This window comes from Salmo salar, chromosome ssa07 (assembly GCF_905237065.1).
Source record: "Salmo salar chromosome ssa07, Ssal_v3.1, whole genome shotgun sequence".
Classification (NCBI taxonomy): domain Eukaryota; kingdom Metazoa; phylum Chordata; class Actinopteri; order Salmoniformes; family Salmonidae; genus Salmo; species Salmo salar.
The window spans coordinates 61,596,110-61,609,893 of record NC_059448.1 but is presented as its reverse complement, the minus strand read 5'-3'; the positions used below and the strand labels follow the sequence as shown (position 1 = coordinate 61,609,893).

The following is a 13,784-nucleotide window of genomic DNA, read 5'->3' as shown; positions in this document are numbered from 1 at the left end:
GACTTCAGTTTATCGCTAACCTTATCACAGGGACTTTGAAGCACTAACTTACATCATCTGCATGCTGATTCCATCTTTGACGACGCCACATAAATGGAATAGGTACTAGCTAGCTTAATAGTTAATATTTGCGCGCTAGCTCTGCATATTCAGCTAGTGTGTGTGCGCGATTGACTGGATGAACCTCACGGCAGTTACGTAGCAAGCTAAGGAACTGGCAGTGGATCAAACCATTGTGAGGCAAAGGGCGGGGGGGGGTCGCAATCTTTTGAAACTTAAAAACGCGCTATTAAGTGTCTATAATCAGCACAATTGCTTTCATTGCGTATTATTTAAATTATTTAAATTACATAGTTATGTTTCAGTGATATATTGGGGGGGACAAATAATATTTTTCCCAGGATGGGGGGGTCGTGTCCCCCCCGTCCCCCCCGGGATTTCCGCCCCTGCCTAGATGACAAGGTAAAAATCTGTTGTTCTGCCCCTAAACAAGGCACTGTTCCTAGGCCGTCATTGAAAAGAAGAATTTGTTCTTAACTGACATGCCTAATTAAATAAAGGTCAAATAAAAATTAAATAGAAAGATCTCCTGATGACAGTAGTCAGACAGCTAGAGAAGAACCAGGACCTAGTGTTGTTTCTGTCGTTGTGGTTAGAATCCAGACCTGGGATCAAATAGTATCTTTAGATTTATTTCAAACACTTTAGCTGCTCTTGACTTGACTGAGTTTGTCAGCCATTTTGTTGTAGTGGTTAGAATCCTCCTGTTCCACTTGTGTGAGTGTTTAGGATCAGTCACCTATGAGGACTGAAGGAGTAGGACAAGGAGCAGTAGTAGAAACACAACTTGAATCCTTGAATCTACCCACTGTTGGTGTTAGATAGTGTAGAGCCGTCCACGTAGATCAAAATACAACTTTTACAGGTCAAAATGTCTTGCTAATGTGCACTTTTGGAACACAGACATGGGAGTATGCATACACACACACACACACACACATACATACATACATACATACATACATACGCACGCACGCACACACACACACGCACACACACACACACACGCACATACACGCACACACACACACGCACGCACACACACACACACACACACGCACATACACGCACACACACACAGAGACACACACAGACATCTAGTGTAGTGTATGGAAGGAGGCAACAGCTGGGATGGTGTGTCTTGCTGAGAAGCCCTCAGGCATCAAGCCTAATGAAGTACCTATAAACCACAGAGGATGTCCAGCGAGTGCTACATTCTCTCTCACACACACACACACACACACACACACACACACACACACACACACACACACACACACACACACACACACACACACACACACACACACACATATACACACACACTGGACACACACACACACACACACACGCACACACGCACACACACGCGCGCACACACACACACACACACACACACACACACACACACACACACACACACACACACACACACACACACACACACACACGGACACACAAATAATTGAAGAGGACTGCAGATGATATATTTTGTACTCTAATGTCAGCACTGTGTGTAGTGCCATCTCAGATCCTAAGGACGAGGGGTGTTGCTGTTCATATAGGGGGATTCATATACTGGGGAGGTATCTGACATGATTTAGTATAGAGCTTACTGTACACACACTTAGATACTCACAAGTATTTATTTACCCTTGAATACATGAACGTGGGACAACATGTAGTCACCTATGTGTCTCGTTCTATAAAGCCTGTGAACGTTCAGAACAGAGCAGGTTTCATATGAAAAGGTTCCTACTTGGTAATTCAGTGCAGCGGTAACTGCTTCATCAGAGGAGAATGTGAAACGTAATCCCTTTAGCTGGTTTTACATTTAAATGAGGAGGGATTCTACAACGAGAAGTTATACACTTCATATGATTACTGTGTGTGTGTGTGTGTGTGTGTGTGTGTGTGTGTGTGTGTGTGTGTGTGTGTGTGTGTGTGTGTGTGTGTGTGTGTGTGTGTGTGTGTGTGTGTGTTTCCATCCCCACAGACCAGAGCTAGTGAACACAAAAAACTATTTCCACCTGGTTTAACAGTATGATGTGGACTCCTTTCTGAAGCTGGTTTAACAGTATGAGGTGGACTCTTTTCTGAAGCTGGTTTAACAGTATGATGTGGACTCCTTTCTGAAGCTGGTTTAACAGTATGATGTGTGGACTCCTTTCTGAAGCTGGTTTAACAGTATGAGGTGGACTCCTTTCTGAAGCTGGTTTAACAGTATGAGTGTGGACTCCTTTCTGAAGCTGGTTTAACAGTATGAGGTGGACTCTTTTCTGAAGCTGGTTTAACAGTATGATGTGTGGACTCCTTTCTGAAGCTGGTTTAACAGTATGAGTGTGGACTCTTTTCTGAAGCTGGTTTAACAGTATGATGTGTGGACTCTTTTCTGAAGCTGGTTTAACAGTATGATGTGTGGACTCCTTTCTGAAGCTGGTTTAACAGTATGATGTGTGGACTCCTTTCTGAAGCTGGTTTAACAGTATGAGGTGGACTCTTTTCTGAAGCTGGTTTAACAGTATGATGTGTGGACTCCTTTCTGAAGCTGGTTTAACAGTATGAGGTGGACTCTTTTCTGAAGCTGGTTTAACAGTATGATGTGTGGACTCCTTTCTGAAGCTGGTTTAACAGTATGATGTGTGGACTCCTTTCTGAAGCTGGTTTAACAGTATGAGGTGGACTCTTTTCTGAAGCTGGTTTAACAGTATGATGTGTGGACTCCTTTCTGAAGCTGGTTTAACAGTATGATGTGTGGACTCCTTTCTGAAGCTGGTTTAACAGTATGATGTGAGGACTCCTTTCTGAAGCTGGTTTAACAGTATGATGTGTGGACTCCTTTCTGAAGCTGGTTTAACAGTATGAGGTGAGGACTCCTTTCTGAAGCTGGTTTAACAGTATGAGGTGAGGACTCCTTTCTGAAGCTGGTTTAACAGTATGAGGTGGACTCCTTTCTGAAGCTGGTTTAACAGTATGAGGTGAGGACTCCTTTCTGAAGCTGGTTTAACAGTATGATGTGTGGACTCCTTTCTGAAGCTGGTTTAACAGTATGATGTGTGGACTCCTTTCTGCAACTGGTTTAACAGTATGAGACAGACTCCTTTCTGAAGCTGGTTTAACAGTATGAGGTGGACTCCTTTCTGAAGCTGGTTTAACAGTATGAGGTGGACTCCTTTCTGAAGCTGGTTTAACAGTATGAGGTGGACTCCTTTCTGAAGCTGGTTTAACAGTATGATGTGTGGACTCCTTTCTGAAGCTGGTTTAACAGTATGAGGTGGACTCCTTTCTGAAGCTGGTTTAACAGTATGATGTGTGGACTCCTTTCTGAAGCTGGTTTAACAGTATGAGACAGACTCCTTTCTGAAGCTGGTTTAACAGTATGAGGTGGACTCCTTTCTGAAGCTGGTTTAACAGTATGATGTGAGGACTCCTTTCTGAAGCTGGTTTAACAGTATGATGTGTGGACTCCTTTCTGAAGCTGGTTTAACAGTATGAGGTGAGGACTCCTTTCTGAAGCTGGTTTAACAGTATGAGGTGGACTCTTTTCTGAAGCTGGTTTAACAGTATGAGGTGAGGACTCCTTTCTGAAGCTGGTTTAACAGTATGAGGTGAGGACTCCTTTCTGAAGCTGGTTTAACAGTATGATGTGTGGACTCCTTTCTGAAGCTGGTTTAACAGTATGATGTGTGGACTCCTTTCTGCAACTGGTTTAACAGTATGAGACAGACTCCTTTCTGAAGCTGGTTTAACAGTATGAGGTGGACTCCTTTCTGAAGCTGGTTTAACAGTATGAGGTGGACTCCTTTCTGAAGCTGGTTTAACAGTATGAGGTGGACTCCTTTCTGAAGCTGGTTTAACAGTATGAGGTGGACTCCTTTCTGAAGCTGGTTTAACAGTATGATGTGTGGACTCCTTTCTGAAGCTGGTTTAACAGTATGAGGTGGACTCCTTTCTGAAGCTGGTTTAACAGTATGAGGTGGACTCCTTTCTGAAGCTGGTTTAACAGTATGAGGTGAGGACTCCTTTCTGAAGCTGGTTTAACAGTATGAGGTGGACTCCTTTCTGAAGCTGGTTTAACAGTATGAGGTGGACTCCTTTCTGAAGCTGGTTTAACAGTATGAGGTGAGGCCTCCTTTCTGAAGCTGGTTTAACAGTATGAGGTGGACTCCTTTCTGAAGCTGCTGCACAGGCCTCTCCAGATAATGAGGGACAAGGTTAAGAGAGTAAGATGTTATTATGTCTCAGTAGTTTAGTTATTAAGATGTTATTATGTCTCAGTAGTTTAGTTATTAAGATGTTATTATGTCTCAGTAGTTTAGTTATTAAGATGTTATTATGTCTCAGTAGTTTAGTTATTAAGATGTTATTATGTCTCAGTAGTTTAGTTATTAAGATGTTATTATGTCTCAGTAGTTTAGTTATTAAGATGTTATTATGTCTCAGTAGTTTAGTTATTAAGATGTTATTATGTCTCAGTAGTTTAGTTATTAAGATGTTATTATGTCTCAGTAGTTTAGTTATTAAGATGTTATTATGTCTCAGTAGTTTAGTTATTAAGATGTTATTATGTCTCAGTAGTTTAGTTATTAAGATGTTATTATGTCTCAGTAGTTTAGTTATTAAGATGTTATTATGTCTCAGTAGTTTAGTTATTAAGATGTTATTATGTCTCAGTAGTTTAGTTATTAAGATGTTATTATGTCTCAGTAGTTTAGTTATTAAGATGTTATTATGTCTCAGTAGTTTAGTTATTAAGATGTTATTATGTCTCAGTAGTTTAGTGATTAAGATGTTATTATGTCTCAGTAGTTTAGTTATTAAGATGTTATTATGTCTCAGTAGTTTAGTTATTAAGATGTTATTATGTCTCAGTAGTTTAGTTATTAAGATGTTATTATGTCTCAGTAGTTTAGTGATTAAGATGTTATTATGTCTCAGTAGTTTAGTGATTAAGATGTTATTATGTCTCAGTAGTTTAGTTATTAAGATGTTATTATGTCTCAGTAGTTTAGTTATTAAGATGTTATTATGTCTCAGTAGTTTAGTTATTAAGATGTTATTATGTCTCAGTAGTTTAGTTATTAAGATGTTATTATGTCTCAGTAGTTTAGTTATTAAGATGTTATTATGTCTCAGTAGTTTAGTTATTAAGATGTTATTATGTCTCAGTAGTTTAGTTATTAAGATGTTATTATGTCTCAGTAGTTTAGTTATTAAGATGTTATTATGTCTCAGTAGTTTAGTTATTAAGATGTTATTATGTCTCAGTAGTTTAGTTATTAAGATGTTATTATGTCTCAGTAGTTTAGTTATTAAGATGTTATTATGTCTCAGTAGTTTAGTTATTAAGATGTTATTATGTCTCAGTAGTTTAGTTATTAAGATGTTATTATGTCTCAGTAGTTTAGTTATTAAGATGTTATTATGTCTCAGTAGTTTAGTTATTAAGATGTTATTATGTCTCAGTAGTTTAGTTATTAAGATGTTATTATGTCTCAGTAGTTTAGTTATTAAGATGTTATTATGTCTCAGTAGTTTAGTTATTAAGATGTTATTATGTCTCAGTAGTTTAGTTATTAAGATGTTATTATGTCTCAGTAGTTTAGTTATTAAGATGTTATTATGTCTCAGTAGTTTAGTTATTAAGATGTTATTATGTCTCAGTAGTTTAGTTATTAAGATGTTATTATGTCTCAGTAGTTTAGTTATTAAGATGTTATTATGTCTCAGTAGTTTAGTTATTAAGATGTTATTATGTCTCAGTAGTTTAGTTATTAAGATGTTATTATGTCTCAGTAGTTTAGTTATTAAGATGTTATTATGTCTCAGTAGTTTAGTTATTAAGATGTTATTATGTCTCAGTAGTTTAGTTATTAAGATGTTATTATGTCTCAGTAGTTTAGTTATTAAGATGTTATTATGTCTCAGTAGTTTAGTTATTAAGATGTTATTATGTCTCAGTAGTTTAGTTATTAAGATGTTATTATGTCTCAGTAGTTTAGTTATTAAGATGTTATTATGTCTCAGTAGTTTAGTTATTAAGATGTTATTATGTCTCAGTAGTTTAGTTATTAAGATGTTATTATGTCTCAGTAGTTTAGTTATTAAGATGTTATTATGTCTCAGTAGTTTAGTTATTAAGATGTTATTATGTCTCAGTAGTTTAGTTATTAAGATGTTATTATGTCTCAGTAGTTTAGTTATTAAGATGTTATTATGTCTCAGTAGTTTAGTTATTAAGATGTTATTATGTCTCAGTAGTTTAGTTATTAAGATGTTATTATGTCTCAGTAGTTTAGTTATTAAGATGTTATTATGTCTCAGTAGTTTAGTTATTAAGATGTTATTATGTCTCAGTAGTTTAGTTATTAAGATGTTATTATGTCTCAGTAGTTTAGTTATTAAGATGTTATTATGTCTCAGTAGTTTAGTTATTAAGATGTTATTATGTCTCAGTAGTTTAGTTATTAAGATGTTATTATGTCTCAGTAGTTTAGTTATTAAGATGTTATTATGTCTCAGTAGTTTAGTTATTAAGATGTTATTATGTCTCAGTAGTTTAGTTATTAAGATGTTATTATGTCTCAGTAGTTTAGTTATTAAGATGTTATTATGTCTCAGTAGTTTAGTTATTAAGATGTTATTATGTCTCAGTAGTTTAGTTATTAAGATGTTATTATGTCTCAGTAGTTTAGTTATTAAGATGTTATTATGTCTCAGTAGTTTAGTTATTAAGATGTTATTATGTCTCAGTAGTTTAGTTATTAAGATGTTATTATGTCTCAGTAGTTTAGTTATTAAGATGTTATTATGTCTCAGTAGTTTAGTTATTAAGATGTTATTATGTCTCAGTAGTTTAGTTATTAAGATGTTATTATGTCTCAGTAGTTTAGTTATTAAGATGTTATTATGTCTCAGTAGTTTAGTTATTAAGATGTTATTATGTCTCAGTAGTTTAGTTATTAAGATGTTATTATGTCTCAGTAGTTTAGTTATTAAGATGTTATTATGTCTCAGTAGTTTAGTTATTAAGATGTTATTATGTCTCAGTAGTTTAGTTATTAAGATGTTATTATGTCTCAGTAGTTTAGTTATTAAGATGTTATTATGTCTCAGTAGTTTAGTTATTAAGATGTTATTATGTCTCAGTAGTTTAGTTATTAAGATGTTATTATGTCTCAGTAGTTTAGTTATTAAGATGTTATTATGTCTCAGTAGTTTAGTTATTAAGATGTTATTATGTCTCAGTAGTTTAGTTAATAAGATGTTATTATGTCTCAGTAGTTTAGTTATTAAGATGTTATTATGTCTCAGTAGTTTAGTTATTAAGATGTTATTATGTCTCAGTAGTTTAGTTATTAAGATGTTATTATGTCTCAGTAGTTTAGTTATTAAGATGTTATTATGTCTCAGTAGTTTAGTTATTAAGATGTTATTATGTCTCAGTAGTTTAGTTATTAAGATGTTATTATGTCTCAGTAGTTTAGTTATTAAGATGTTATTATGTCTCAGTAGTTTAGTTATTAAGATGTTATTATGTCTCAGTAGTTTAGTTATTAAGATGTTATTATGTCTCAGTAGTTTAGTTATTAAGATGTTATTATGTCTCAGTAGTTTAGTTATTAAGATGTTATTATGTCTCAGTAGTTTAGTTATTAAGATGTTATTATGTCTCAGTAGTTTAGTTATTAAGATGTTATTATGTCTCAGTAGTTTAGTTATTAAGATGTTATTATGTCTCAGTAGTTTAGTTATTAAGATGTTATTATGTCTCAGTAGTTTAGTTATTAAGATGTTATTATGTCTCAGTAGTTTAGTTATTAAGATGTTATTATGTCTCAGTAGTTTAGTTATTAAGATGTTATTATGTCTCAGTAGTTTAGTTATTAAGATGTTATTATGTCTCAGTAGTTTAGTTATTAAGATGTTATTATGTCTCAGTAGTTTAGTTATTAAGATGTTATTATGTCTCAGTAGTTTAGTTATTAAGATGTTATTATGTCTCAGTAGTTTAGTTATTAAGATGTTATTATGTCTCAGTAGTTTAGTTATTAAGATGTTATTATGTCTCAGTAGTTTAGTTATTAAGATGTTATTATGTCTCAGTAGTTTAGTTATTAAGATGTTATTATGTCTCAGTATCGGGAGTTTCATTTTGGTTTCATTTTTTGTTGTTGACTGAATACAAAGTCATTATTTTAAAAAAGCCGGATCGGGTGTGTGTGTGTGTGTGTGTGTGTGTGTGTGTGTGTGTGTGTGTGTGTGTGTGTACTCATGCGTTCATGCGTGTGCAGGAGTCTGTGTAGTGGCTCCAGCTCACACAGAAATGATGAACTAATTCATTGCAGAGTAGCAGTAGAATGGAGAGAAACTTCAATGTACTGAAACATTGCTAAAGTCATGTCATATTATTTTACCTTAATGATCACCCTATGCCTGGTCTTTGCTCCTCAGTCATCTGAATAATCCACAGATGGAGAGACAGGGATGAGGTTATGTGGAGGCGGAGAAAGGATCCAGAGTAGCATCAACCATGCCATTGGCCCTCCCTCACAGAGGCAGCATGACTGGACCAGGAAGAAATGTTCATCTCTGCTGCATTACTCCTGCCTGAGTCAGTTACACTACAGACACACACACACACACACACACACACACACACACACACACACACACACACACACACACACACACACACACACACACACACACACACACACACACACACACACACACAAAACTAAGACTACACACACACACACACACACACACACACACACACACACACACACACACACACACACACACACACACACACACACACACCTGAGTTAGTTACACTACAGCACTAAAACACACACACACACACACACACACACACACACACACACACACACACACACACACACACACACACACACACACACACACACCTGAGTTAGTTACACTACAGCACTACCACACACACACACACACACACACACACACACACACACACCTGAGTTAGTTACACTACAGCACTAACACACACACACACACACACACACACACACACACACACACACACACACACACACACACATCTGAGTTAGCTACAGCTGCGCTAAACCAATCATGCAAAACTGAATGGAATGGAATAGGGGTCTAGGTGGTCTTCCCATAAGACATGAGATTCAAATACTATTCGACAGCATTTCAAATGCTTTATCTGTGGTCGATTAAGCTTGTCTGGCGCAATGGAACCAATAGAATAGCTGCACATCTGCAAACCCGGCCCACATGGCATCCCAGGCAGGCTAGAGTAAATCCTCAAAGTGTTTTAAAGATGTCAAATAGTATTTGAACCCAGGTCTGCTTCTCAGAGGCTGTTACCTTCAGGGAGTCAGTCCTCTCTATTGGAGGCGTTTCATGGTGTGCAGGGTGTGAGGCCCCAGCTCTGTGCTCTGTCTGTCCGCCTGCTGGGAGCTCTTATACACTAATGGCTTCAGGAGAACAACTGCATCATTAAAGTGTATTCAAGTGGAGACGGTCCTTCTTTATCCTGGCTGTAATTAAGCTATAAGGCCCGAGGAGGTGTGGTATATGGCCAATATACCACGGCTAAGGGCTGTTCTTAGGCCCGACGAAACGCGGAGTGCCTGGATACAGCCCTTAGCCGTGGTATATTGGCCATATACCACAAACCCCCGAGGTGCCTTATTGCTATTATAAACCAATGGAATTGGTACCAATGTAATTAGAGCAGTAAAAATAATTGCTTTGTCGTACACGTGGTATACGGTCTGATATACCATGGCTGTCAGCCAATCAGCATTCAGGGCTCGAACCACCCAGTTTATAATTCATATTAAGGTATTGCTGCTTTATTTTAGCATGCTTGCACAAGAAACATTACATTAAGACAAAGCCTCTCTGTAACCTAAGACTGTAGAGCTGGTCCCTCCCTTACTGTCGTGCAGATGGTATCAGAGTATGAGGTCTGATACCAACAGGCTCAGAGACCAGTTTCTATCTACAAGCCATCAGACTGATGAACACTGGAGCTGGGACTGAACACCTGCTCTGATTCTCTGCACCTGTAACACACATCACAACTGCTGCTACCAGACTCTTAACCTATTTAATCCCATCGGTCACAAAAAAAAAACGTTTTCAGTTATAAGGCTCTAAAAATGTTACTGAATGATAAATCAATGGATTTCCAGCAAATATTGAAATAATAAAGGTTCTCAATGAAATATGTGCAGTGTCACATGTTTAGTGTAAATTGTCACATGACCAGAGCTGTTTACTTCCTGGTTCCACCATGAGAAGAGAATGGCTGCATCAAAGCTCCCAAACAAAAGGTTAGTAAAGTATGTTAACATAAAGATAGGACAAAGATAATTGCTACACATAATCTTTAAGGTGTCTAGTATTGATATATGCATTTGCAATTACTCAACTTTGTTCAGTGTCGTCATAGAATGAGTAAACATGTTGACGGAAACAATAGTGACCGGCGAGATAACACAGTGCATCCAGGTATACACATACATAGTTCTTGTTCTACCTAACTTTCTACTCTGTTCTTTCTTTTAGTTTGACTTTGGGTCAAGTTCTGGATATGTTGGATCTAGGTGACTGCCCAGACAAGGCATGCAACATTGCAGTTATCCCTCAAAATGAGAAAGATGCTGTCCTCAGTGATTGTGATGGGTCAGATATGGATGAAAGGCCATTTGCCAGCCAGGTTGTTGAATGTATATGCTGAACCTATGCAAACAGATCATGACAGGAACAACGTTATCAGTGATGACCTACCCCTCACTAACCCTAACCCTGTTGAAGATCAGGCAAGACAAAGCTTCTCACTGGCCAACCAACACAATGCACCGGTTCCAGAGATGTCGTCATTGTGACAAACGCACTACATACGCATGTGAGAAATGCAAAGCGCCACTGCACATTGAGTGCTTCAAGATATACCACAGACAGTAGAAAAATGAGATAAGAGAGAATGAAAAAGGGCTGAAAAAGACAATATAAGAAAAATAGAAAAGTCGATAAAGGGTGAGGAGAAGCAGTACAAAGGACTCCAGGAAGAAAAGAAAAGGAGACGATCAAGACAATCAAAATGACTGAAATGTTTTTGGAAAAGAAGGTCAATTGATTCAAGACATATTGTATGACAGTAGATCTGACTGATCACAGTTCAAAGTAGTGACGCGCAAACTAATCTTGCACTTGGTTCTGAAGCCTACCTCTATGATATATATATATATATAAGCACTCAATGTGCAGTGGGTTTTTTATATCTATAAATGTATTTTGTTCAGTGTAGGTCTCTACTTGAATGCATGTCCTACAGGCTACCTCTATCCTAAATGTTACCTCTATGTTCAATGTGAATGAATCACACCACTGCTATTCAGTTGTTAGTGAATGTTGCACTAAAATGTCACAATGACAATGTTACAATGAATAAGTTCAAATGTTACAATAAAGTTACAATATTTATGTTTCAGTACATGTTGCACTAAAGTAACAATGTTACAATGTATGTTACAATAAAAGTAACAATGTTGAAATACGTTGATTGTTGTTGTTATTTTGACTTTGCTCTCAGTATTCATATCGGTGTTGTATAAAGGGTTTTTGATATGTAAAATAGTCCCACTAGAATGTGATGGGGCATTCTGTGGCAATGCTGGGGACTTCCAGTGACAGAGTTTTAAATGTGTTAATAACTGGGCTGGGATATATAAGAATTTTGATGACTGCATATGTTCATTCAGTATACGTAACATTATCCCACCGGTCACAATTGTGACCGACCATAAAATACATTTTTTTCACCCACTTTTCCATGAAATTTTCAAAAAATAATGACTGATTATTTCAAAGTTAATAATGACACTTGATTTGGATATTTTCATGTCTGGGAAAAAATTGGGATGAAATGGGTTAATGTATTGCTCAGGTTAAACGTTGTTCCCCATCCCTTCCTTCTCCAAAACACGTGGAAATATTGTTCTATAAATTGTGTCTTCCTGTATAATGTATTTATTCTATTCTACTTTATGTTTATATTGTTATGTTGTATTATTTCTTATTGTTGTTACATTGACCAGAAGAAACCTGCCAGTAAGCATTAGGTTGGACTCTGTATACCATGTGTATCCTGTACTAATACAACTACAGACTATTTCATCTTAATAATGGAACTCCTTGTTGGTTAGAAACAAGAGAGGACTGGAGATAATGGTAACGTCTGTAGACAGACAGAGAGAGAGAGGCAGGGAGGGAGAGAGAGAGAGAGAGAGAGAGAGAAAAAGAGAGAGAGGCAGGGAGGGAGAGAGAGAGAGAGAGGCAGGGAGAGAGAGGCAGGGAGAGCAAGAGAGGACTGGCATCAATGGCAAGTATTTTTTTGGAAGAGCGGAGAGGCTAATTTTAGCTCAGGCTGGAGAGTTGAAAGCCTCATCTCATAGAGAGAGAGAGAGAGAGAGACAGAGAGCAAGAGAGAGAGAATAGACAGAGAGAGACAGAGAGAGAGAGAGAATAGACAGAGCGAGAATAGACACAGAGAGAGAGAGAGAGAGCGACAGAGAGAGAGACAGAGAGAGAGAGAGAAATATCCAAAATAGGCGTTTGGCAATATGTACATTGTTACGTCATGCCAATAAAGCACATTGAATTATTTTTTTATTTTTTTATAGACAGAGAGCAAGAGAGAGAGAATAGACCGAGAGAGAGAGACAGAGAGACAGAGACAGAGACAGACAGAGATACAGAGCGAGAGAGATACAGAGAGCAAGAGAGAGAGAAAGACAGAGAGATACAGAGAGCAAGAAAGAGAAAGACAGAGAGATACAGAGAGAGAATAGACATAGACAGATTGAGAGACACAGAGAGAGACACAGAGAGAGACAGAGCGAGAGAGACAGAGAGCAAGACAGAGAGACAGACAGAGGGTGAGAGAGATTCTCATTTAGGCAGAATGTAAAGAGGTGTTTAAATCCTAGCAGCTGTGTTTTAATGTGACAGAGACAGTAGAGGGTGTTTAAATCCTAGCAGCTGTGTTTTAATGTGCCAGAGACAGAGACAGTAGAGGGTGTTTAAATCCTAGCAGCTGTGTTTTAATGTGCCAGAGACAGAGACAGTAGAGGGTGTTTAAATCCTAGCAGCTGTGTTTTAATGTGCCAGAGACAGTAGAGGGTGTTTAAATCCTAGCAGCTGTGTTTTAATGTGACAGAGACAGTAGAGGGTGTTTAAATCCTAGCAGCTGTGTTTTAATGTGCCAGAGACAGAGACAGTAGAGGGTGTTTAAATCCTAGCAGTTGTGTTTTAATGTGCCAGAGACAGAGACAGTAGAGGGTGTTTAAATCCTAGCAGCTGTGTTTTAATGTGCCAGAGACAGAGACAGTAGAGGTGTTTAAATCCTAGCAGCTGTGTTTTAATGTGACAGAGACAGAGACAGTAGAGGGTGTTTAAATCCTAGCAGCTGTGTTTTAATGTGCCAGAGACAGAGACAGTAGAGGGTGTTTAAATCCTAGCAGCTGTGTTTTAATGTGACAGAGACAGTAGAGGGTGTTTAAATCCTAGCAGCTGTGTTTTAATGTGACAGAGACAGTAGAGGGTGTTTAAATCCTAGCAGCTGTGTTTTAATGTGACAGAGACAGTAGAGGGTGTTTAAATCCTAGCAGCTGTGTTTTAATGTGCCAGAGACAGTAGAGGGTGTTTAA

At 37.3% G+C, this 13,784-nt stretch overlaps 1 protein-coding gene and 1 long non-coding RNA gene across 2 annotated transcripts in view; both read left to right on the top strand.

Annotated features, from left to right (window-relative positions):
* The window catches only part of LOC106609815 (thyrotropin-releasing hormone-degrading ectoenzyme), a 436,096-nt gene that overhangs the window by 371,426 nt on the left and 50,886 nt on the right, over positions 1–13,784 (top strand).
* On the top strand, positions 10,194–11,632 carry LOC123743800 (uncharacterized). The gene is made up of 2 exons (XR_006770695.1): positions 10,194–10,406; positions 10,642–11,632. It is a non-coding gene; the product is annotated as an uncharacterized lncRNA (long non-coding RNA).